Source organism: Bison bison, unplaced genomic scaffold (assembly GCF_000754665.1).
Source record: "Bison bison bison isolate TAMUID 2011002044 unplaced genomic scaffold, Bison_UMD1.0 scf7180017864371, whole genome shotgun sequence".
Taxonomy (NCBI): domain Eukaryota; kingdom Metazoa; phylum Chordata; class Mammalia; order Artiodactyla; family Bovidae; genus Bison; species Bison bison.
The window spans coordinates 13,827,525-13,852,273 of record NW_011494943.1 but is presented as its reverse complement, the minus strand read 5'-3'; the positions used below and the strand labels follow the sequence as shown (position 1 = coordinate 13,852,273).

Sequence of the window (24,749 nt, the reverse complement as noted above, 5' to 3'; positions counted from 1 at the left end):
AGCAGCTACTATGGCTGGATACCTGGGGGCCAGCCTTAACCATTATATAAATATTCATAATAAGCTGGAGGTGGTAGAGTAGAGCTTTACGGTTATAAATTATTCAATTCAGACAGACCTGGCTTTTAGTTTGGGGTTTATCACTTGATAGCCATGTGACTTTGGACAAGTCATTGAACTTATCTGAACCCCAGCAATATTGAAACAGAGACAGCAATGATTACTTAACAGTGACATTGTGAGGGTTAAATGAAACCATGTGCGTAAAACATATCAGTTCTGCATATCGAGCAAACATTTAACCAATCAGTATAAGGCTGCATGTGAACTTGACATGAAAGAGTCTGTCTTTCTGCCGGCACGGGGGAGAAAAACCCCAAATGCACATCACCCTGACACCCGCATCTCACTGAGCCCATTCCACGTATTCAGTAGATGAAGGGTTAGCATAGCTTGAGAAGAGGATTTTGATGGACGTCGATGTGGCCTTCCTCCTGCTGGCATTGGCCCTGAGCTGGGCATTAACCTTCCTGACCTCCAGAGATAGGATCGCAGACTACAAACTAAAAGGACCCAGCAACCCCACTGGGAGCTGCAGGTATTGGAGGAGTGAGGCTTGGGTCCACATGCTCCCAGTTCCAAGAAGTTGCCTCTTTTATTTATCCAATGTACATAGACCCGGCACTGGTCTCAGTGCTTCCAAGTTCTAATTCATTTATTCCTTCTAACTATGCCATGAAAGAGGAACCATTATCATTATCTTTTTTTAAAAAAAATTGGAATATAATTGCTTTGCAATGTTGTTTTGGTTTCTGCTGTACAACAATGCAAGGCAGCCATAATTATTTGTATATCCCCTCCTTCCAGAACCTCCCTCAGCCCTCCCATCCCACCCCTCTAGGCCATCATCACAGAGCACCAAGCTGAGCTCCTGGTGCCATACAGTAGCTTCCTGCTAGCTCTCGATTTTACACATGGTAGGATACAGACGTTAATGCGACTCTCAATTCAATCTCTTGGCTATGTCCCCAAGTCTGTTCTCCATGTTTGCACCTCTCTTCCTGCCCTGCAAACAGGTTCATCAATGCCATTTTAATAGATTTCATATATGTTTTAATATACATTTGTTTTGCTCTTTCTGACTTACTTCACTCTGTATTGACAGGCTCAACTTTCATCCACCTCACTACAACTGACTCAACTTCATTCTTTTTATGGCTGAGTAATAGTCCATTGTATATATGTGCCACCTCTTCTTTATCCATTCTTCTGCCACTGGACATCTAGGTTGCTTCTATGTCCTGGCTACTGCTTAAGTACATGGCCCACGACCACACGGCTAGTAAAAAGTAAAGTCGTGATTCAAAGTCTGGTGGCCTGATCAGTGTTTATGCTCTTGATGAAGACCTCACTGGTTTTCAGGATGAGATTGCTGAACCTGTAGCAGCAGCACCCTGGAACTTCTAAGAAAGGCAAATTTCTGGGCCCAGTGCCAGACCCACTGAATCAGAAACTCAGGGGATGGGGCTCAAGCATTTTTCTTTGTCAAGCCTTGCAGCATGCTACTGCAGGTGTAAGCTGGAAGACCACCCCACTATATCACGTATGGGAAGGAAAGAGAGAAGATGCATTATCTAAAATCCCGTGGTCCACCATACACACCCTTGCCCCACTTGGTCATCTCATGGTGGCCGTGATCCCCTTTCAGCTCCACTGAGTTCCCCGAAGTGGCATCTGTTCAAGAAAGCAGAGGCCTTCGATGTACCATTGATAATTCTCCTGACATCACACGTCTGTGTGCATTCAGCGTTCATCTGTCTTAATCCGAGTGAAACAAGCAAGCTGAACCGTGACTAAGGAAACATGGAAACAATCAATCCCAGTAATTGCCTTTATGGAGAACGAAGCCGTGCGATCATTCATTAACACCTTCTTTGCTGTCTCCTCTCAAACCTCTCGCTGCACAACTGCTGCCCTCACATCCAGACCCAGGGAGTTCTAAGGAGGGGCCGCCTGTCATGAGCCAAGAGCCCCACCACAGAGCTCTCAATAGCCTTGTGAACTTGAGAACATGAACCTGCAGAGACTTTTCAAAATAACAAGCTTCAGGTGAACCGATTTGTCCTTTTTTAACCCATCATTTGGCTTCTCCGGCGGCTCAGCCAGGGAAAGAATCCGCCTGCAACACAGGAGCCACAGGTGACAGGGGTTTGATCCCTGGGTCAGGAAGATTTCTTGGAGGAGAGCATGGCAATTCACTCTAGTATTCTTGCATGGAGAATCCCACAGGCAGAAGAGCCTGGCAGGCTACAGTCCATAGGGTCCCAAAGAGTTGGACACGACTCAAGTGACTTAGCATGCCTGCAACCCAAAATTCATGAGGCTCAATCCAACGTGTGCACAGTACCAAGCAGCAAAAGAACAGAGCTGTCCAGGGTGGGAGGTGGGTCTAGGTGAGTCAGAGTGGAACCCGTAAAGAGTTTTTAATCAGCTGAATCTCTAAACCACTTAACTAAGGTCAAACAAGTGAATTTTAGCATTCAAAATTCAAACAAGTGAATTTTGGATATTAAACCCAAAATACGAAATGCAAAACTCTTATGCAAATTAACAGATGTTGTTATTTTTGAGTCAAGGGACTTAGGTTATTTTCATGTCAGAATGGCAATCCTGCAAGAGGCTTGAAGGGTACTTGGTTTTGGCAAGGCAATGGGAAGACACGGACAGGCCAGCCCCAGGCTGCTCAGCTCTATCTCCTTCAGCAGTGGTTTGGGACTGATAATCCCCTTAGGATATCAACGGCTGATTCTCAGAGCCCTGTAGTATACATTGCTTCATGTTAAAATCTGAAGCGTCTCTGGCTTGGGGCATTTTTGACACTATCACTAAAATCTTTCCAACTAGATGTCCATCTTGAGATCAACTCCTGCTTCTCCCAAGTAGGTTAGCTTCCCTAAAAATCCTAATCCTCAGTCAGTCAGTTCAGTCGCTTAAGTCACGTCCGACTCTTTGCGACCCCATGGACTGTAGCGTGCCAGGCTTCCCTGTCCATCACCAACTCCCGGAGCTTGCTCAAACTCATGTCCATTAAGTCGGTGATGCCATCCAACCATCTCATCCTCTGTCATCCCCTTCTCCTCCTGCCTTCAATCTTGACCAGCATCAGGGTCTTTTCCAATCAGTCAGTTCTTTGCATCAGGTAGCCAAAGTATTGGAGTTTCAACTTCAGCATCAGTCCTTCCAATGACTATTAAGGGTTGATTTCCTTTAGGATGGACTGGTTGGATCTCCTTGCAGTCTAAGGGATTCTCAAAAGTCTTCTCCAACACCACAGTTCAAAAGCATCGATTCTTCGGCGCTCAGCTGTCTTTATAGTTCAACTCTCACATTCACACATGGCTACTGGAGAAACCATAGCTTTGACTAGACGGACCTTTGTCAGCAAAGTAATGTCTCTGCTTTTTAATTCACTACCTAGGTTGGTCATAGCTTTTCTTCCAAGGAGCAAGTGTCTTTTAATTTCATGGCTGCAGTCCCCATCCACAGTGATTTTGGAGCCCCCCCAAAAAAAGTCTCTCACTGTTTCCATTGTTTCCCCATCTATTTGCCATGAAGTGATGGGACTGGATGCCATGATCTTAGTTTTCTGAATGTTGAGTTTTTTTTTTTTTTTTGAATGTTGAGTTTTAAGCCAATTTTTCACTCTCCACTTTCACTTTCATCAAGAGGCTCTTTAGTTCTTCGCTTTCTACCATAAGGGTGGTGTCATCTGCATATCTGAGGTTATTAATATTTCTCCCAGCAATCTTGATTCCAGCTTGTGCTTCATCCAGCCTGGCATTTCACATGATGTGCTCTGCATATAAGTTAAATAAGCAGGGTGACAATATACAGCCTTGACATATTCCTTTCCTGATTTGGAAGCAGTCTGTTGTTCCTCTAATCCTAATCGAGTTTAAACTGTTGAGTAAGGCTTTTTTTCCTTTCTCCCTAGCTGGCTCCCTATTGTATGTCACCACTGAGGTTATCTTAAACCCCTTCCCTTCTCAAGACCCGTGGCTTGGCTTCACTCTTCCTTCCTTGCAGTTGATAATTTTGGTTCATTGTTTAACAATGACACAGATCAAGTGACAGGAACACCTACTTTTTCCCTCTCCTCCATTGTCACAAATCTTCTTCTTTATGCTGCTTCCTATTCTTTGTGAATCAGAGAAAGATGCTGCCTTCTGTATCCCAGTGGGGAAAAAAAATAATATAATGATCAGAACTGAGACACAGAGGAGTCATCAGACCTGAGATGTATCGACTTGGGCAAATTATTTTCCCATCCCCAGCAGGGACGATTTTTTTCTAGTCTGTAGGCGTGCTTAGAAGATCAGTGAGGATCATTCAGGTAAACCCAGCACAGTACCTGGCACAGAGTAGGTGCATGGTTAAATATATTTGTAAGCTTCTTCTCTGGAAACTTGTTTCATTGATTATTTGCATCCTCTCCCTGCTTCCTTCCTACTGCCTAAACATATAATGAAAAGGGTCATACTCTTAAAAAACAAACAAGCATCAAATAACCTCAGTTATGTTTCTTCTGATCTAAAACCAATCCCACTCCTCCTTGTCTTCACAACCAAACTCTATTGAAAGAATAGTTGATGCTTGCTGGCTCTACTTTTCCACGTCCTATCTTTTCTCAAGCAGCGCAATATGGTATGGAAGGACTGATTATCAGAGAATTTTCAAAGCAGCACTGCTTCTCCATCTACACCCCGTAGGCCTCCCTAAACTGTTTTCTGTGTGTGTGTGTGTGTTAAGTTGCTTCAGTCATGTCTGACTCTTTGCGACTCCATGGACTATAGCCCTTCAGGCTCCTCTGTCCACGGGATTCTCCAGGCAAGAATACTGGATTGCCATTTCCTCCACCAGGGGATCTTTCTGACCCCGGGAACGAATTCGTGTTTCTTATGTCTCCTGCACTGGCAGGCAGGTTCTTTACCACCAGTGCCACCTGAGAAGCCCACTGTTTTATATGACTCAGCAATTCCTCCAGTGACAGCAGCTCTCTTCCCTTCTCTGGTCCTTCAGTGAAAGTGGTCCCTCAGGTTCTGCCCTCCACCCTATTTACTTGCTCCAATTGAGCTCATCTGTTCCTGACTTTTCCATGACTCATTTTTATGAATCCTCCGTAATTGACATGTCGCACCCGGCTGCCCTTCTCACAGGCCCAGATGCCCATTGGCTGTCCCCGACAAGGGTCCTCTAGGCACATCAAACTTGAAACATCCATACTGAATCTGAATGTTCTGCACTGTACGAGTTTCCCAGAGCTGTCGAATTACCATGAACCTGGCGGCTTAAAACAACAGAAATGTATCTTCACATGGTCCTAGAGTCCAGAAGTCTGAAACCAAGATGTTGGCAATGTTGTGCTCCCTCTGAACGCTCTAGGCTTCCAGTGGCCTAGCTTCTCCCACCTCTCCCAGCTTCCAGTGGCCCCAGGGGCTCCTTGGTCTGTGGCTGCAACTCCAATCTCTGCCTCTGTCTCCACATCACCTTCTTCCCTCCATATGTCCCTCTGTCCTCTTCTTATAAGACAACAGTTATTGGATTTATCCTACCTTAAATCTAGTGTGATTTCATCTCTCATCTCAAGGTGCTTAACTAATAACACCTGCAAAGATTCTACTTCCAAATAAGGTCACACTTGAGGTTTTGGTGGACATGAATATTAAGGGGGACGTTATTTCACCTACTATTTGATACACTCACCCATCACAAACAGTGAACTTCTGGGTCCTGCTGACTCAGTTTCTCTCCTTGAGGGGAAGACCTGGAGTCTTCTGCTTCTGACCTGAATCTTCTTTGCTGGCTTTGCCTGGTAGTCATCCCATAGCCCGTCACAGAAGATCACTTTCCATTTCATTAAACACTCTGGTTGCCATGTTTTTTGCCCACAATGCCCTTAGCTTGATATTTCTTTCCTAAATCTTACCATTTCAAACACCACTTCAGAATGATTATCTGGTGTATACAGGTAGCATCCTGTTTGTATTTTTGTCACAGCATTTACCTCCTTTTCCATCACCACATTGAGCTGTCTGTTTGTCCGGCTCACCAACCAAATGACGAGCTCCAATGCTATTCCAGTAGAAGGATCCCTCCCCTACAACCCGCTGCATTAGGAATGGTGGGAGTCCCTGTCTCCTCAGTTATTCAGGCATCAAAGCATCTATTTTACCTCCAGGTTGCCTGAATCTGCTTTCTGTGACAAAGGGCTTTGCTTCAGCTGGGAAGATACCACCTAATCTAGTCATTCTCAAATATCTAGGGGGTGGGGAAGGGAGCACCCCATCTTCCAACCATGGACTTTCTCAAAATACATGCTATCCCCTAGGGATTTGGACACATTTCCCAGAGAGGGGGATTCCATATCACTGAGGCAACTGTCAGAAGTGTGGGAGTGGGAAAAAAGTTGGGAATCCTGACATAACCAAACTTGCATGATGCAAGAAGAGAGATTATCAGGAGTGTCACTCATTGGCTAAAACTGTCTATCAGATCAGATCAGTCGCTCAGTCGTGTCCGACTCTTAGCGACCCCATGAATCGCAGCACGCCAGGCCTCCCTGTCCATTACCAACTCCCGGAGTTCACTCAGACTCACGTCCATCGAGTCAGTGATGCCATCCAGCCATCTCATCCTCTGTCATCCCCTTCTCCTCCTGCCCCCAATCCCTCCCAGCATCAGAGTCTTTTCCAATGAGTCAACTCTTCGCATGAGGTGGCCAAAGTACTGGAGTTTCAGCTTTAGTATCATTCCTTCCAAAGAAATCCCAGGGCTGATCTCCTTCAGGATGGACTGGTTGGATCTCCTTGCAGTCCAAGGGACTCTCAAGAGTCTTCTCCAACACCACAGTTCAAAAGCATCAAAAACTGTCTAAGAGATTCAGAATACTCCTATGTTCTCCATGTCCCTTGGTTGGTCCACAGCAACATGGTGGTTGTTGTTCAGCTGCTAAGTCGTGTCTGACTCTTTGTGACTCCATGGACTACATGTAGCACACCAGGCTTCCCTGTCCTTCACTATCTTTCAGAGTTTGCTCAGATTCATGTCCAATGAGTTGGTGATGCTATGGAACCATCTCATCCTCTGTCACCTGATTCTCCTTTCACCTTCAATCTTTCCTAGCATTGTGGAGAAAAGACTAAAATACTCATGGTAGACAGAGTTCTAAGATGGTCTCCAAGATTCCCAGCGCCTGGTATAACTGCACATCTTGTATAATCCCTCCCCTTAAGTGTAGATGAGACCTATGAATAGAGACTTCCCCGGTGGCTCAGACAGTAAAGAATCTGCCTCCAACAGGGGAGATCTGGGTTTGATCCCTCGGTCAGGAAGATCCCCCGGAGAAGGGCATGGCAACCCACTCCAGTATTCTTGCCTGGAGAATTCCATGGATGGGGTAGGCTGGCTGATTACAGTCCACTGGATCTCAAAGAGTTGGACATGACTGAGTGACTAACACTTTCACTACTCTTCTGAACAGATTACCATGGGGATCAGATAGTGTGGAGTGGAAGTCGCTCAGTCATGTCTGACTCTTTGTGACCCCCTGGACTATAGAGTCCTTGGAATTCTCCAGGCCAGAATACTGGAATGGGTAGCCATTTCCTTCTGCAGGGGATTTTCCCAACCCAGGGATCAAACCCAGGTCTCCCACAATGCAGGCAGATTCTTTACCAGCTGAGCCATCAGGGAAGCCCCCTGCGGATCAGATAATGTTGCATTATATAAGACTTCATTTTAGAAGCAGATCTTTTCTTTTATTTTTTTTGCTATTCTGGGTCTTCACTGCTGCGCTGGCTTTCCCTAGTTGAGGTGAGTGGGGGTCATTCTTCATTGTGGTGTGCGGTCTTATCTTGTGGAGCATCGGCTCTAGGGCATTCAAGCTTCAGTAGATGCAGCTCGCAGGTCTAGCTGCTCCACAGCATGTGGGATCTCTTGGACCAGGCATCGAACCCACATCCTCTGCACTGGCAGGTGGACTCTTATCCATTGTACCAACAGGGAAGTCCAAAGCAGCTTGGTTTTGAGGAAGTAAGCTGCTATGTCCTAGAGTGCCATGTGGCTAGAACCTGAGGGAAGTGTCTAAGAGCCAAGAGTGATGCCTGGAGGCCAGCCAACTAGAAAACCAGACTTCAGTCCTACAACCACAAGAAACGGAATTCTGCCGAAAACCAGTAAGCTTGGAAGAGGACCTTGAGAGTCAGATGACATTACAACTATGGCTGAGATTTTGATTTTGGCCTGATGAGACTCTGAACCAAGGACTCAGTTAACCTGAGCCCCAGTGGAAACACTGAGAAAATAAATTTGTGAAGTTTTAAGTCACCACATTTGTGGGGCATTTATTATACAGCAATAGAAAACCAATATAACACACAACCTCAAGAATACAACCACTGCTTCCCTTCCTAATCACTCATTTGGCTCTCATCTAAGTAAAGTGTCACGGACTTTGAGATTTGAACATATCTAGGAAAACGGGATTGGGGAATTTGTACTCTTTCTAACTTAGTTCCATCTCTAACGTCATCCCCTCTGTCAATGGCCACTGCTAACTGCCCAGGGTGATATTTGCTAGAAACATATTTGCCATGAAACTTGCCACTGATTGTTGTCCAGATGCAGCAGTGTGCACCTAGCCCACAGGGGGCAAGTGCGGTTGCTCAGTAGAAAGAATACAGGTTTTGGAGTGAAACAACATTTAATTCAAACTCTGGCTTCTTTTCAGAAGAAACTGAGACCTTCGGCGAATTCCTTAATCACTCTGAGCTTAAGTTTTCTCGTCTGTAAAATGGATACGATACCAATCTCTTAGCTGTGGAGTGAGATAATAAACGTCCAAAGCCAGGCCAAGGTCTGGCTGAACAGATACTACAGAAACGTTGGTGTGCCTCATTGTACTCCTCTGCATGAAATCCCACGGCCCAGATGGGGACTAAATAGAGATGGCATGTGTGTAGGGAGACTCCTCCACTGTGTGTGTGTGTGTGTAAGGATGCCTTGGGAGGCTGTGAATTTGTTGAAGTGGCAGCAACAGTGTTCACCTGATCAGTCCTTCCTGTGACATGGATGGCGGCAGCTAAGCCAAGGAGCAGGCTTGGGTCCTTCCAGCCTTGCTCTGACCCCTAACTTGTTGTATTTTGAGGACACATCAACACATCTTCCAGGTCCATCCTCTTTACTGTCTTCCTTTTCCTAAAGCAGCTCCTCTTTCTGCACAGGGGCCCTTTCCTTTCGCCTCTTCTCAGACTTCCTTGACCCCTTTGCCAATTTCACACAGGGAAACAAGAATACTACCAGAATTTCCATGAGTTACTAGATCTTAAAGCTTTATGCCTGCTGGTTCACTTAGCCTTATTTTAAAAAACTGAGGCTGAGAGAAGCTAAGAAATAGCATCAAAAGACAGCATTTGGGAGCCCCAGAGGGTCCCATGAGATGAGCCTGCTCACAGGCAGAGGGCTGGGGCAGTGACTGCAGAGCAGCACAATGAAGCAGAGAGAGGGCCGTGAAATAGCCTCATCCCTCAGAGTCTAGGGGACATTAATGAGTTCATTTCAGCCCCTCCTCTGCCCTCTTCCTCCCCTGGGCCCATTCAAGATCTAGAACCTTCTCCCTCATGAAAAATCTCTTTCTTTCTCTTGTTGACTAGAAAAGCAGCTTGGCCAGAGGATCGTTAACAAATATTCCCTTTATTAGATCCAGGGTTTATTTTGCCTCTGCTGCTGCTGCTGTTGCTGCTAAGTTGCGTCAGTCATGTCTGATTCTGTGCGACCTCACAGATGGCAGCCCAATAGGCAACTCTGTCCCTGGGATTCTCCAGGCAAGAATACTAGAGTGGGTTGACTGGAGTGGGTTGCCATTTCCTTCTCCATTGCATGAAAGTGAAAAGTGAAAGTGAAGTCGCTCAGTCGTATCCGACTCTTAGCGACCCCATGGACTGTAGCCTACCAGGCTCCTCTGTCCATGGGCCCCTAAAAATAACACAGGTATCATGGAGAAATCGGGGAAAGGAGGAAAAAAAACTCTTGTCATCTCCTCTTTGATTTTCTAGCTTAGATCCTCCTAAGCCAGAAGAATCTTACTAGTGATGCTCTCATCTGCTCCCCACCAGGACTAACTTCCTTTGTACCCAGCATCTGAGCATCCTTAATTTGCCTTCCAAACACAATGTGATCCACTGGAATGAATCTCTTATTGGAAAGTGATCATCAGGTAGCTGTGAAATCTCCAGCATCTGAAACCGAATGTGCAGGAAAGTGATGTTCCCTGTTAACATTAAAAACATGTACTTGTATCTCTTGGAAGTGATAGGGGGGAATCTGCAGTCAGGAGGAAGAAATCCAGGAAAGATGAGTGAAGTACCTGGCTCCTTGCAAGAATAATTCCCAGACACAGACACACCCCAGTTCAGTGTCAGGAAAGGAAAGCAGCATATGCAAAATGCACGGCAGAGCTCAATTTTCTATTCACTACAGACATGCTTTGGAAAAAAAAAAACGAAAGAGCTATTTTTAGCCCAGTGATTGATTAGGGTTGCTATGGCAATAAGAATCACTTACAAGAAGGAAAGTGAATGTAAGCGAGTCTTAAAGTGAAACAGGCAAGTGCACTGGAAATTTTATAGTTGGTTTCTGGGTGGTGCTGGGAGCCTGGCTGCATTGTCCACACCTGCCGAGGGAGAGAAGGGATGGTGGCTGCAGAGAACAGGCCAGGGAGACAAGTCTGAGGCTCTCTGGGGGCTCCATACTTCAAAAACATGCAGAGGTGAAACTTCTGGAAGACCTGCATTATCCACTTTGAGATCATCATTATTGTCATACTATACCCCCCACACTGCCCAGTACATGGTGGAAACTGCAAGCTAAAGGGTACTAATCCCTCCCATACCAGTGAAGCAAAAATCGTATTCTAAAAGTATGTTTCTAAAACTTCACCTCATCTGGTGGGGTTGTTAAAAACAGATCCCAGACTCCTTTCCTAATGACTTGCTTTCAGAAAGTTGGGAGTCCCAGAGCCCAGACCTGAACCTAGAACTTGATTTTTCTTTTTTAAAATAGCTTTATTCACTCCCATGTTATTCTCTCATTTCAAGTGTACAGATCAGTGGTTCTTAGTCTATTCATAGAGGTGTGCAACCGTAACTACAATCTAATCTTAGACTATTCCATCACCTTAAATAGAAGCCCCATACCCATTAGCAGTCACTCCAACCTCCTCCCCTACCTCACACCTGAAGCAACCACTAATCTACTTTCTGTCTCCGATTTGTCTATTCTGGACATTTCATATAAATGGAATAACATAGTACGTGGTCTTTTGTGTTTGGATTCTCTCAGCGTCCTTTTTATGGCAGAATAATATTCCATTGTATGGATATACCATTTTAAATGTACCCATTCATCAGTTGATGTGCACTTGTGTCCACTCTTTGGTTATTATGAATAATGCTGCCACGGACATTCTTGTAGATGCTTGGTGTGAACATGTCTTTTTGTTTCTCTTGGGTATATACTTAGAGTGGAACCGTTCATCATATGGTTATGTTTAACTTTTTGAGGACCTGCCAGATGCCATGGCTGCACCATTTTGCATTCCCACCAGTCGTGTCCGAGAGCGCCAGGCTCTCCATAACCTTGTCAGCACTTGTAATTGCCCAGTGTTTCTCAATCCCAGGAAGTTCTGGAATAACTTTGGGTCAAAATGATGATCCGAGGTAACCATTCCTCAGTCCAATCTGAGACACACAGACATGACTCAACACTGAGGTAATAATGACAAAACTATGGATACTGTACTGTCATCAGGCGCTGTCTCAAGTATTTGGTATATAATAATTCATTTATTCACTCCTTAACCCTCTCATACAACTCTGTGAGGGTCATTTTACAGACAAGAAAACGAAGGCAGGGAAAGGTTGAATAGTATGCCCCAAATCATACATTTACATGATGGCTCTGGAATGGACTAACTCAGGCTGTCTGGCTCTGAGTTCAAGCTCATGACTCCACATCCTGCTGCCTGTTGAGTATTAGGAAGGCACATGAGTGTTTCCATTGGAGTTTAGGTGCTCAGCTGCGGGTAAGGGTGGTTAAGGTCCCTCAGTATGTCCTGTGGCCAATGACAGCAGATAAAACATGTGTGTGTGTGCATCCATCTAATGTTCAGTTCAGTTCAGTTGCTCAGTCATTCTGACTCTTTGTGATCCCGTGGACTGCAGCATGCCAGGCTTCCCTGCCCATCATCAACTCGTGGAGCTAGCTCAAACTCATGTCCATCGAGCCAGTGATGCCATCTAACCATCTAATGATAGATGTGCCTACTTTAAATAAGCCCAAAGAGGCTTATTCAAATAGGAGGCACCCAAAAGATATATTGGGGAAATAATTAATAATTTAAGAAATTTACAGTGGTACTCCTTTAAAATGTCAAAATATCCTAGTACCTTTAAAATACAATCATTTTAAAAAATTCAAATGTCAATATGATGACTTAAGATAACTCCTACTGTGGAAGTGCTCTTATTTTAAAAAATTCTTTTTTGGCCATGTGGCTTGCAGGATCTTAGTTCGCTGACCAGGCCATGACAGTGAACACACCAAGTCCTAACCACTGGACCTCCAGGGAACTCCCCTGGAAGTACTTCAAAACTACTTGCCCAGAACCAGGAAGGGCATGAATTCTCAGGTGTGAAAAAAATATTACAGGTGAACAAATGTTCATTACTGCACCGCTGGTCCTATAAAGGACAGGGAAACAACCCCAAAGTCCACCAGTAGAATGCTGGTTAAGTACATTGCCGTGAACTCTGAAGGTTTTTAAAAAGCAAAGAGCAAAACAGAACAACCTCATTTTTGCAAAAAGCGGGGGAAAAAAGCATGTTAGCATATGCACAGAAACAACAGAGGAATAGATATCAAAATATTTTCATAGAGGAGAAAAGTTAAATTATGGGGCCCTTTAATTTTCTGTGATACAGTTTCTTGTAGGACTTGAATTTTATAATAAATACCTACTTTTTCAGTAAGCAGAAAAAAATCAAATCCAATTAAAAAAGTACATAAACACATCCATGATATCCCAAAGTGACTATATTATCTCTAATGGAAGTCACAAGATGACTAAAAATTTTCACTGTTTCAAGTGGTTCCTGTATCACACTTTTATGGAGTCTTAGAACGAGGTGGATCTGAGAGGTGATACAGTTCAGTAGTTCAAACCACTTTTTAAATGGCATCGAGTTCTTTCTTCAAATAATATGTTAGGTAAGTATCCGGTGGCTAGTGAGGCATATTCATGGAACTTCCTGGACCAAAAGAAGAAAAGTTTGGAAATCGCTGACTGAGCCCAGTAATACAATGCTTTATTTCTGGTTACCAGCCGAAATTTCCATGTCTGACAGCCATCATTTTACAAGGAGGCTTGGAGTCAAGAAAATTAAATGTAAGAGTTGAGACTCTGGCTTGGGGCAGATAAAGTACTTATAGGCTTTTAAAAGATCATTTCCTTTTAGCATTTATCTGGAATTCAATGCATTCCTCTCTGACCATCTTGTTCCGAAACTCTATCAGACTTGATCTTCTCTCTAATGGAACCCCCATGAAGACATTGATTCTCTGGTACTATATGCTGTATTATCATATTAAATATACTCCAAGGCCATAAAGGGAATTTCAGCTTGAGAAGGGATCATTCAAAAAACTGAACTTGCAAATGCCTCGTCTTTTCAATAACAGGAGACTTACGTTCAGATTGTTCCAGTGAACCTAGTGAAATAAGCCTAATGGTTAAGATTTATTATCTTGTAGGAATTCAGAGCTGGAGCCTGTGCTATTTGTAAAACAGCAGACTGTGGGTGGTGAATCTGTATGTAGAGGCAGTAGACAACCTAGATTTTAAAGTACCTTTCAACTTTTAAAATTCTTCATTGGAAAGTTTTTACCCTTTCATTTTGACTGAAGATTTGTCTCATAGTTGGAAGGTAATATAAACTCTTCTGTGCATAGAAAATCTTTAATAGACACAACAGTTTCAAGAAGGTGTATGTCTGGCTGTCCCACATCTATTCAGAATCTCAGTCATCCTGCAGGGACTGATATAAATAAAATAAGGGAGATATTTGAGCTTTCTTGGCTGTTCTGGGTTCCCAGGGTCATGTATGACTATACAATCTAGGTGGGTGGCCCTAATGACAGAGTAGTTAGGAAAAAAAATTGCAAAGAAGATAGGTCCAGAAAAATGAGAAGGGGAACCCAAGTGGAGAAAAAAGTAGAAGAACTTTAAAGCAAAGAGAAGGCAAAAAGGAACAGTATGTAAGTAAGACAGATGACGATGAATTGGAGAGTGGTTTCCCCAATATAGGCTGCATCAGAAGAAAAATGTGGCCAAGAGGAGCAGTGGGACCTGAAAGAGAAGTGGGGGAGGGTGAGAGAGAAAGGGGGTGTGTGGAAGGCAGAGCATGGAAGTACAGCAGGAAAACTGCTGTTTGTATTCCAGCCCACAGTGAGGAAACGAACACCAGCCTCTCTGCAGCTTTTCACTAGCCTGCACCCTACACCGAGGCTTCTGTTCATTCATTAGTTCCTCCATTGATGGAGTCCCGTCCCTCTTCTGATATGCTGAGTAACAGCCACTCACTGGAGAAGCAAGGCCAAGAGGGAGAGGGAGCAAATGCATGAATGAAAGTAAGTTTTCTCAATGGGGAATGGTTTGCTGCTGGCGCTTCTATGAAATTGAGGAGGGAAACTAAATTCAGGCTCATTCAATCTACAGTTGGACCTGCCAAGGCAGAAATAAGCAGAGGATGATGGTGAATACCAAGAGCTACACATGATAAAGGCAGGACAAGGAGCTAAGGAGCAGGTGGAAAGAAACTGCATGTAAATGAAAAAGAACTGTATGTAAATAAGAGATTGGAACAAATCCGTGACTCCCCATATACAGGCTGGCATATGGCCAGGTAGGAAGCTTTCATATTACAAGCCTTCCCAGTTAAAAATGGTTAACAATCACCCGCTCTTAACCAACTGGGCACATTCCTCACCTAAATACATACTGTCATGTAGTTCAGGGTATCTTAGTGATTAGAAAGGCCGAAAGATGTGGGGACAATTTTGATTCACTTTATTTAACCACTGAAATGTACTACTTCAGTGTATCCATACTTATATGTGTTTAATTTTATTTTTGCAGAAAGAAATCTGCCCACAAAATCTTCCCGGCTGTATTATTCTGATCGCACCAACTTGAACTGAACACAACTCCATAGACATCAATAAACTGTATTAAAAGAGAAATCTGATTTTCAGTATAAGTAGAAAATAGAAAAGAAGGAAAAGAGTATGTCTTAGGGAAGTCTTCTTTGGAAAATGCCTTTCAACAAATATTTTTTCCTTTGGTGATTGTCCTCTGTTAAGTCATTCTTCTGGACCTAGCGATTACCATACTAAGTAAAGTAAGTCAGAGAAAGATAAATATCATATGATACTGCTTACATGTATAATCTAAAACAAAAATAAAAACAAAAAACTTATTTACAAAACAGACTCACAGACACAGAAAACAAAATTATGAGGACTTCCCTGGTGGTGCGGTGGATAACAATAGGCCTGCCAATGCAGAGGACACTGGTTCAATCCCCGGTCTGGGGAGATTCCCCATGCCAAGGAGCAGCTAACCCTGTGTGCCAAACTACTGGGCCTCTGCTCTAGAGTTCGTGAGCCCCAACTACCAAGCCTGCGTGATGCAACTGCTGAAGCCTGAGAGCCTAGAGCCTAGAGCCTGTGCTCTGCAACAAGAGAAGCCACCAAAACGAGAAGCCCATGATCCGCAATGAAAAGTAGCCTCCATTCACCATTTCTTTTAGAGAAAGCCCACACAAAAGCAACAAAGACTCAGAGCACTCAAAAGTAAAATAATAAATAAAAATTAAAAAAGGAAACAAAATTATGGTCACCAAAGGGGAAAGGGGGGGATAAATTAGAAGTCTGGAATTAACAGATATACAATAGTATATGTAAAATAGATTAACAACAAGGTTCTACTGTATAGCACAGGGAATTATATTCAATACCTTGTAATAACCTATAATGGAAAAGAATCTGAAAAAGAATATATATATATATACACACATATATATGGGAATCATTTTGCTGTACACCTGAAAGTAACACAACGTTGTAAATGAACTATGCTTCAATTTTTTAAAAAATGCAAATAACTTTAAAACACTACCTTATGGTAAAGAAGCATATTTTAGTTTCTGCTCTCCCCCCACCGCCCCATACCCAAAAGTAGCTGAATCAATTTTTGTACAAAGAAGAGACTGGGAGAGCTAGAGAAAATGGAAATGGGATAAGTTGGACAACAACGCTGGTTGTTCCAACGTGCCTGCTTCCCCAGGCGCCAACTGATTGGGGTGCTGAGATGTGGAGACAAGTATGAACCCTGAGCAAGGACTGTAGCACATCTGCGAATAAAGCTGGTTTGTAACGGGGTCACTCGTACAACCAGCTCATTTTCTAAATTGAAATAAATCAGAATGCATAAACTCACTGTCATCCCCACGTACTGCTGCCTTGGCTGTTTGGTCTAACAGAACTGATTTTGCTTGAAAAGGAAACTTGCAGGTTCTGTGTTGCTTGATTCTTCAAAAATCCATTACAGTTGGGAGCTCTTAAAAAAACCTCTGGTGTTTTAGTCACAGTAATCTTTAGACAACATATTAACCCACTAAAACTTAAGAGAAAAGTAACATTTACTGAAATAGAATTAATCCAGTAGTCTATTTCAGTTCAGTTCAGTTCAGTCACTCAGTCGTGTCTGACTCTTTGAGACTAGTCTATTTAGTGGGCACGTAATAGCTCTGACCCTGAGGGAAGCTTCTGGAGCATCTCTAAGTTTTAGAAGACTGGCTTTGCAAAATCCAAGGTCCTATGGACAAATAAGTGTGGGAAGTATTATATACTACGGCTCCCTTTTGGAGATTCACAATGTAGCTATTCTGTAATGACAAGATCTATTAAAATCTGTATAACCAGGTGTTTCCCTTACTTAAATGGCTATGAACCATCTTAGTGGTGGTTATGAATGGTTCTAGACTGTATCCAGCTAAGCTGAAGCTCCAATACTTTGGGCACCTGATGTGAAGACCCAACTCATTGGAAAAGTACCTGATGCTGGGAATATTGAAGGCAAAAGGAGAAGGGGGCGGCAGAGGATGAGATGGTTAGACAGCATCACTGATTGAATGGACATGAATTTGAGCAAACTCTGGGAGATAGTGAAGGACAGAGGAGCCTGGCGTGCTGCAGTCCAAGAGGCCGCAGAGTCGGACATGACTTAGCGACTGAACAACAATAACAATTCTATCTTAGCTTACATAGTAGCTTAGATGGCCAGATTGTCTTCTAATTGCCTTCCAAACAAGACCAATCCCAGGGTTCAGGTATAATAATGTACCTTCCTTAGACTTGTAACTATTTCCTAGTTATGTAATTTTGGGGTTTCTACTACCCTTGGCTGGGACTCAGTGAAAGGTGGGGGAGGAGAAGCTTAAGATGGATGAGAGGACTTGAGAGGAATGTACACACAGCACCCATCAGCTCTTTCATTTACTGGAGAAACTGATGAGGTCAAGATAGAAAGTGAAACTCCTATCCAAGACAGTTTGCTGCTTTCAGAAAAATCCCTCAGTCTCCCTAGTGCTACACCTGGGAAGATAGGAGTTCATCCTGGGTGACTGATGACCCAATTATGAGTAGCCCAACTCTCTTCCCTGGCTGGACTAACCCAACTTGAACAACTCTATTTCTCGTTGTGGCTCAGTGCTATTGGAGGTTCTCATGCAACACTCATTTCCTACTCCCTGGTCTGTTATAATTGACTTTTTCTACCTCTTCAACTAAATAAGTAAAATGTTGGGTAGCACCGGACAGCCCATTATTATCTTTGGGGAACAGTCAGCCCTTCCAACTAAGAGAAAAGGTGCTTTGCATTTGTCATCACCTCTTCTTCAGATTCTTATTAAAAGATGTTTTGGTGGAGTGGGTGGTCACAGTAGCAAAATATATACAGCAACTGTATATTCTAGGTCACGGCTATTGACTTACTATAGGCTTAAGTTTTCAATTTCTTACAAATGAGAAGAAAGTCCTTTTTTCCCCCTGCTTCATTACTACCAAGGTTGAATTGATGCTGCTGAGCTATGTTCATACTCTAGAGTGGCCTTTTTTTAGCCCTAGAAAAACAAAATCGGCCACTTTGGAGAGCAGCCAGTCTCCTCGGGCACCTTCCTCTGTGACTTTATAAACTTCAGAAGAACCGGCAGGTTTTGAAGAACTGGTTAGATGATCTGTCTTCTGGAAAATTGTCGTCATGTCATTCTTTGTTTACTGTATAATTAAGATTTCTTTTTCCTATAACTGAGCTAAAGATATTTTTTTCCACTTCCTGTGCAAACGGCATTTTCACATAATCCTAAACACACACAGTCACTCATAGTGATGAAAAAGCTTTTACGTCTTAATAACTGTGATAATACTGAGGCCCGAGATGACCCTAAAGACAAAGTTCTCTTGGCTGGATTTCTCACAAATGAGGGCAGCGTGAGCTCTCAATAATAGGCTGGGCAGTCAGAAATAAGACCCAGGGGATCCTAGGAATAGACATACACTGCTCTGGACTAATCCTATGAGGAAAGACACCTGTCTGGAGTATTATCAAGAGCCCCTCTGCCTCCCTGAGCAAGGGTGGAGTGTGGTGACCCCAGTTGGGAGTTTGGCTTTGGGGTAGCTTTGCTTTGGGGCACAGACAGGAAATATGGGTCTTGGAATGACATTAAGAAAAGATATTCAGGATTAAAAGATCAGGGGATAAAGAGCCCACTGAAAACGCATTTAAAACAGGCGAAAAGATGGAGACAACTGAAAGCATCTGTCCTAAATCCTGGGAGCAGACCCTGTCATTAGAGAGAAGAGTGGGCTCTTCCTCCCAGGCAGAGAGCGTGAGAACATGGCTGAGTCTTAGTCAGGAGGAGGGAGGCAGCTTCAAAATCAGAACTGCGGGCCTAAAAGTATGCACCTGCAGCCAGAGAGGAAAAAAGCCAGAGATCCTCACTGGGGAGATGGAAAGAAAAGCTGTGCTATATTTGGGATGGAAAATAAAAGTGGACTAGCCGGGAACAATGTTGCTTCCCTATGGAGAACTAAACCCAGACCTTGCCCTGAGACTCAAAGCTACCATGACCTGCCCTCCATGTGTCTGGGCAGCCAGGATCCAGAAAGATCACTTGCCCACTGAGCCTGGAAAGACCAGGTGGTGGACTGAATGTTTGTGCCTTCCCTATATATGCTGAATCCCTAATTCCCAAATGTGATGGTGTTTGGAGGTGGGGCCTTTGGGAGGTAATGGGATTTAGATGAGGTCATAAGGATGGGGCCCTAACGATAGGATTAGTGTCCTTCTAAGAAGGGACCAAAGAGTTTGCTTTCACTCTCTCTCTGCCATATGAGGACACAGCAAGATGCCTGTCAGCAAATCAGGAAGAGAACTCTCATCAGGAAATGAACCAGCTGATATCTTGATAATGAACTTCCCAGACTCCAGATCTATGTAAAATAAATGTCTATTGTTTAAGCCACCCAGTATACGGTGTTCTGTGATGCAGCCCAGGCAGACTAAGAGCAGGTGTCTGCAGGTGGGGGTTCCACTCTCCCCATGGTCCAGCTCAAAGTGCACCTGCTCCATGAAATCTTCCCACCTTTCTCCCAGGCAGAATTTCTCTCTTTTTTGCACAACTCTCTGTTTGCACTTTGACTCTAACACTTAGCCGTAGTCTTCCTTGAAATACTGACAGCTATGTATTAATTTGTTCTCACCTTATTTTCCCCTGCTCAAGTCGCTTCAGTCGTGTCTGACTCTTTGTGACCCCATGGACTGCAGCCTGCCAGGCTCCTCTGACAACGGGATTTTCCAGGCAACAACACTGGAGTGGGTTGCCATTTCCTTCTCCAGGGGATCTTCCTGACTCAGGGATCGAACCTGTGGCTCCTGCAGCTCCTACTCTGCACCATTTAGTCCATTTCACTCCCTGAGCCAATCCTAACTGAGGCAGGAAGTACTAACGTTGTCCTAATGTGTCACTTAATTGGCCCTAACACGAACGTGGCCTGTCAGCTGCAGGATAGCTTCCGGGTTTCAGAATTCTCTCTCCTCTCTTTTCCTTGGTTTATCAATGTGCCCCTGTTCTTATAACCTGAGTTTTGTATATTAGTTTCTGAGACCACTTCTGCCCACTGTCAGCCCCGCCCCATAACAGGTCTGCCAGATAAAATATGAGATGAGCCCTCTTTTAGTATAAGTATAGCCCATGCAATATTTGAGACATACCAAAAATTTACTTGCTGTTAATCTGAAAATTCAAACAACTGGACATTCTGTATTTTTCCTTGCTAAGCCAGCAACTTTCTCACCCTAGCAGCTCATGACCAAGTAACCTGTGTAAGAGGGGAATGTTGTCTTCTTGCCTGTACATCTTCTTGAGGACCACAGTCCTGTCTATGAAGCTTATGGCCCCACTCCAGGGGCCAGGACTCTCCTTTTCACTCTGTAGTTGCTTGTCTGGCTGGATCCCAGTGCCATTCATTCTGCCTGTTGGTCTGAACCTCTGCCGTGAGCCCAGTTCAGAGCTCATCCAGGTCTGAGCGTCAGCCTGTCCTCTGAGCTGTTGCGATGGCCTGTCCCATTTTGCCTTCAGAAAACTCCACGACTTGCAAATGATTCCCAGGATTTAACTGGAATATCTAACTATTTCCCACCAGACTGTGACTCCCCCAACGGGCCAGGGATTACTGTTTAATGAAACCTAGCATATGGCATGGTGCTTTACACATTGTTGGTACTTCATGATACATTACTGTTAATCTAAAGTTAAAAGATGGTGTTATAGGTTAAATTGTGTCCCCCCTAAATATATGTTGAATTCCTAACCCCAGTTCCTCAAAATGTGATCTTATTGGGAATTAACGTTGTAGCAGATGTAATTAGTTAAGATGAGGTCAAACTGGCATAAGGCAGGTCCTTAATCCAATATGACTGATTCCAAAGAAGAAAGACTTCCCTGGTGGTACAGAAGATAGGAGTCCATCTGTCAATGCAGTGAACACAGGTTCGACCCCTGGTCCAGGAAGATTCCACATGTCACAGAGCAACTAAGCCCATGGGCCACAACTACTGAGCCCGAGCACCTAGAGCCTGTGCTCTTCAACAAGAGAAACCACCACAAGGAGAAGCCAGCACCCTGCAACAGAGAGCTGCCCCCGCCCGCCTCCACTAGACAAAGTCCACACACAGCAACACAGACCCAGTGCAACTAACAGTGAAGAAATACAATTACACAGGATGCTCGGGGCTGGTGCACTGGGATGGCCCAGAGGGATGGTATGGGGAGGAAGGTGGGAGGGGGGTTCAGGATGGGGAACACGTGTACACCCGTGGCGGATTCATGTTGATGTATGACAAAACCAATACAATACTGTAAAGTAATTAGCCTCTAATTAAAATAAATAAATTAAAATAAAAAAAACAAAACAACCTAAGTTAATAATAATAACAAATACAATTATAAAAAAGAAGAGAGACACACAGCCAAGAGGATGCTAGCTAAGACACGGTCACACAGAGGGAAGACAGCTATGTGAAAATGGAGGCAGAGATTGGAGTCGTGCTTCCACAAGCCGAGGAATGCCAGAGGCCACCAGAAGTTAATAAGAGACAAAGAAGGACTCCTTCCCTACAGGTTGGAGAGGGAGCACTGCCTTGCTGACAACTTGATTCAGACTTCTAGTCTTCAGAACTGTTATAAATTTCTGTTGTTTTAAGTGACCCAATTTGTGATACTTTGCTACGACAGCTCTAGGGAACTACCTTAAGGATTACATTATGGACCCAAAAAATGAGAGTCTAGAAGAAATCAAATAATACTAGAGAGTTAGAAGGGGCTGACTATGAGATTATACAACTATAACTTCTTTATGCGTTGTCTCCAAATTTCCTCAAACAGAAACATCATAATTTGTGTTCCTTTAAAAATCTGAACCATATGATTAGAACTGCATGAGTACTGTGGGTCAGAGGTTGGGCAGAAGTAAAGGCTATGAGTCCCTCAGAAATCCTCCATGGTCTGCACAGAGGTGGGCACAAGAGACCAAGATCCACGGTGAGAGAAACTGGCAAGAAAGGTTTGGGAGGTATATCCCTGTGGGGTGGCTTTGTCAGGAACCACGGTTTCCATTCTGTTGCCTTCTGTTTTCAGAACCTCAGTACTTTAATATACACACTTAAAAAATGAAGACAATATCACTAAACATTTTTCATACTTCATTTCTTTGTTAATTATTCCCACATTTCATTAGCAGTGTCATGAGTTTATGAAGAATAAGTGCTACTGGTTGGGTCAAGCCAGAGTGACCAAATTCTAAGGCAGCAAATAACTATCTCTGTGTAGTTATAGGGACAAGAATTCTCTTGGCCATGCAACTATGGATTACATTTCAAATGAGAAGTCCATGCACAAGCTTTTGGAGATGTAGGAAGGGGAATAACACCAGCTACCAATCAAATCAAATCAAATCTTAGACAATCCTAATGAGCCCAGTCTGCACTGAGACACACCAAGATATAGTCCAATTTATTTGTCCATAGAACTTCCATGGACCTTTCATTCTAGCACTGTATGATATATGATAATTTGTGCATCTTCAGTCATGTCCAACTCTTTGCAACCCTATGAACTACAGCCTGCCAGGCTCCTCTGTCCATGGAATTTTCCAGGCAAGAATACTGGAGTAGGTTATAATTTCCTGCTCCAAGGGATTTTCCTGACCCAGGGATAGAACCTACGTCTCCTGCATTGGTAGGCAGGTTATTTACCACTGCGTCACCTGGGAAGCCCCATGTTATATAATAATAATGATGTTTATGGCACCCCATTCCAGTACTCTTGCCTGGAAACTCCCATGGATGGAGGAGCCTGGTGGGCTGCAGTACATGGGGTTGTGAAGAGTCAGACACAACTGAGCGACATCACTTTCACTTTTCACTTTCATGCATTGGAGAAGGAAATGGCAACCCACTCCAGCGTTCTTGCCTGGAGAATCCCAAGGATGGAGGAGCCTGGTAGGCTGCCATCTACGGGGTCGCACAGAGTCGGACACGACTGAAGTGACTTAGCAGCAGCAGCAGCAGTGAGTAGTCACCATGCACCAAGGACTAGGCTGAGAGTTCATATGGATTATTTGATAAAATCTTCCTATCACTCTCATGAGACAGGCAAGAGAGACTTAAAAGGAATTAATCTGCACAACTGTTAAAAGGAGGCAGGATTCAAAAGTTTCCAAAGTCTTCCTCTTGAAGACTGTACAATTGATGGCACTGGGAGTCCTGCTGGCGGGGAACCATTTAATTTCCTGCTCTTTACAGGCAATATGCTAACAGTCTTCCATCTGCTAGATCAGGGGTTGATAAACTATAGCCTGGGGACCAAATATGCCCATGCCTATATCTCTACATATAGTCTCTGGCTGCTTTCTCAAGGACAGAGACTGTTCAGCCCACAGACAGAAAGCATTTACTATATGACTCTTTACAGAAAAAGTTTTCTGATCACTGTGTTAGATCACTGAATCGTTTTATTAATACTAACAGATCTATTAAAAAGGGATTATCTCAGTTTTAGAGATGAAGAAACTTAGGTTCACAGAAGTTAAGCTCTTGTTCTAAAACAGTGTTTCTCTGATTTCCAAAATATAAAAGTTGTATTTTTCCATAGAATTGCCTTTTGTCTGCCAAAGATTGGAGATGGTGCTAAATGTGTATTCCTCCATTTCATGAAAGAAAAGACATTTTAATATCCAAGAATGAGCATTCTAATTACCAACAGTTCTTTTAGTGGAATAAATTTAATTTTATGAAAAGCTTTTTCTCACCCCATTTTGTAAAGGGTGGGTGAGAGTGCAGTCATGGACCAGCATGAGTTCAAGAACTGGCAATTGAGGGTGACTTCCTTAAGAAATTCATCTAGTAAGTGGCAGAGCCAGAGGTCTCAAAACAGGTGACACTTTCGTATCCGTTGGGACTGTCCATCTACCTCTGACCCATGCATTTCTTCCGTCTTCACTAGAGCGGGGAACCATGCTCACGCCAAGGGAGTCATGCATCATTTTTCTCCATGTCTTTCTTACCATCTCTCTTTCCTCTGGCTGATTTTTGTTTGTTTTTGTTTTTGGCTGTACTACACTGCATGTAAGATCTTACTCCCCCATCCAGGGATGTGTGGAAGTGTAGGGTCTTAACCATTGGATTGTCAGGGAAATCTCAACCTTTGGCTGTTTTGATTAAAACTAAACACTCAGGACTTCCCTGGTGGTCTAGTGGTTAAGAATCCTCCTGCCACTGCAAGGGACATGGACTTGATCCCTGGTCCGGGAAGATTCCCACATGCCTTGGGGCAACTAAGTCCCTGTGCCACAAGTACCAAAGCCTTTGCTCTACAGCCCGTGCTCCACGACAAGAGCAGCCCCCACAGTGAGAAGCCTGTACGCCGCAACTAGAGAGCAGCCCTCACTCTCCACAACTAGAGAAAGCCTGAAAGCAACCAATGAAGACCCAGCACAGCCAAAAATAAGATAAATAA

General features: G+C 43.7%; 1 protein-coding gene across 2 annotated transcripts in view; it reads right to left on the bottom strand.

Moving 5' to 3' along the window:
* Positions 1 to 24,749, bottom strand: part of PITPNC1 (phosphatidylinositol transfer protein, cytoplasmic 1) — a 270,267-nt gene that overhangs the window by 92,299 nt on the left and 153,219 nt on the right. The gene's annotated exons all lie outside the window — the stretch shown is intronic.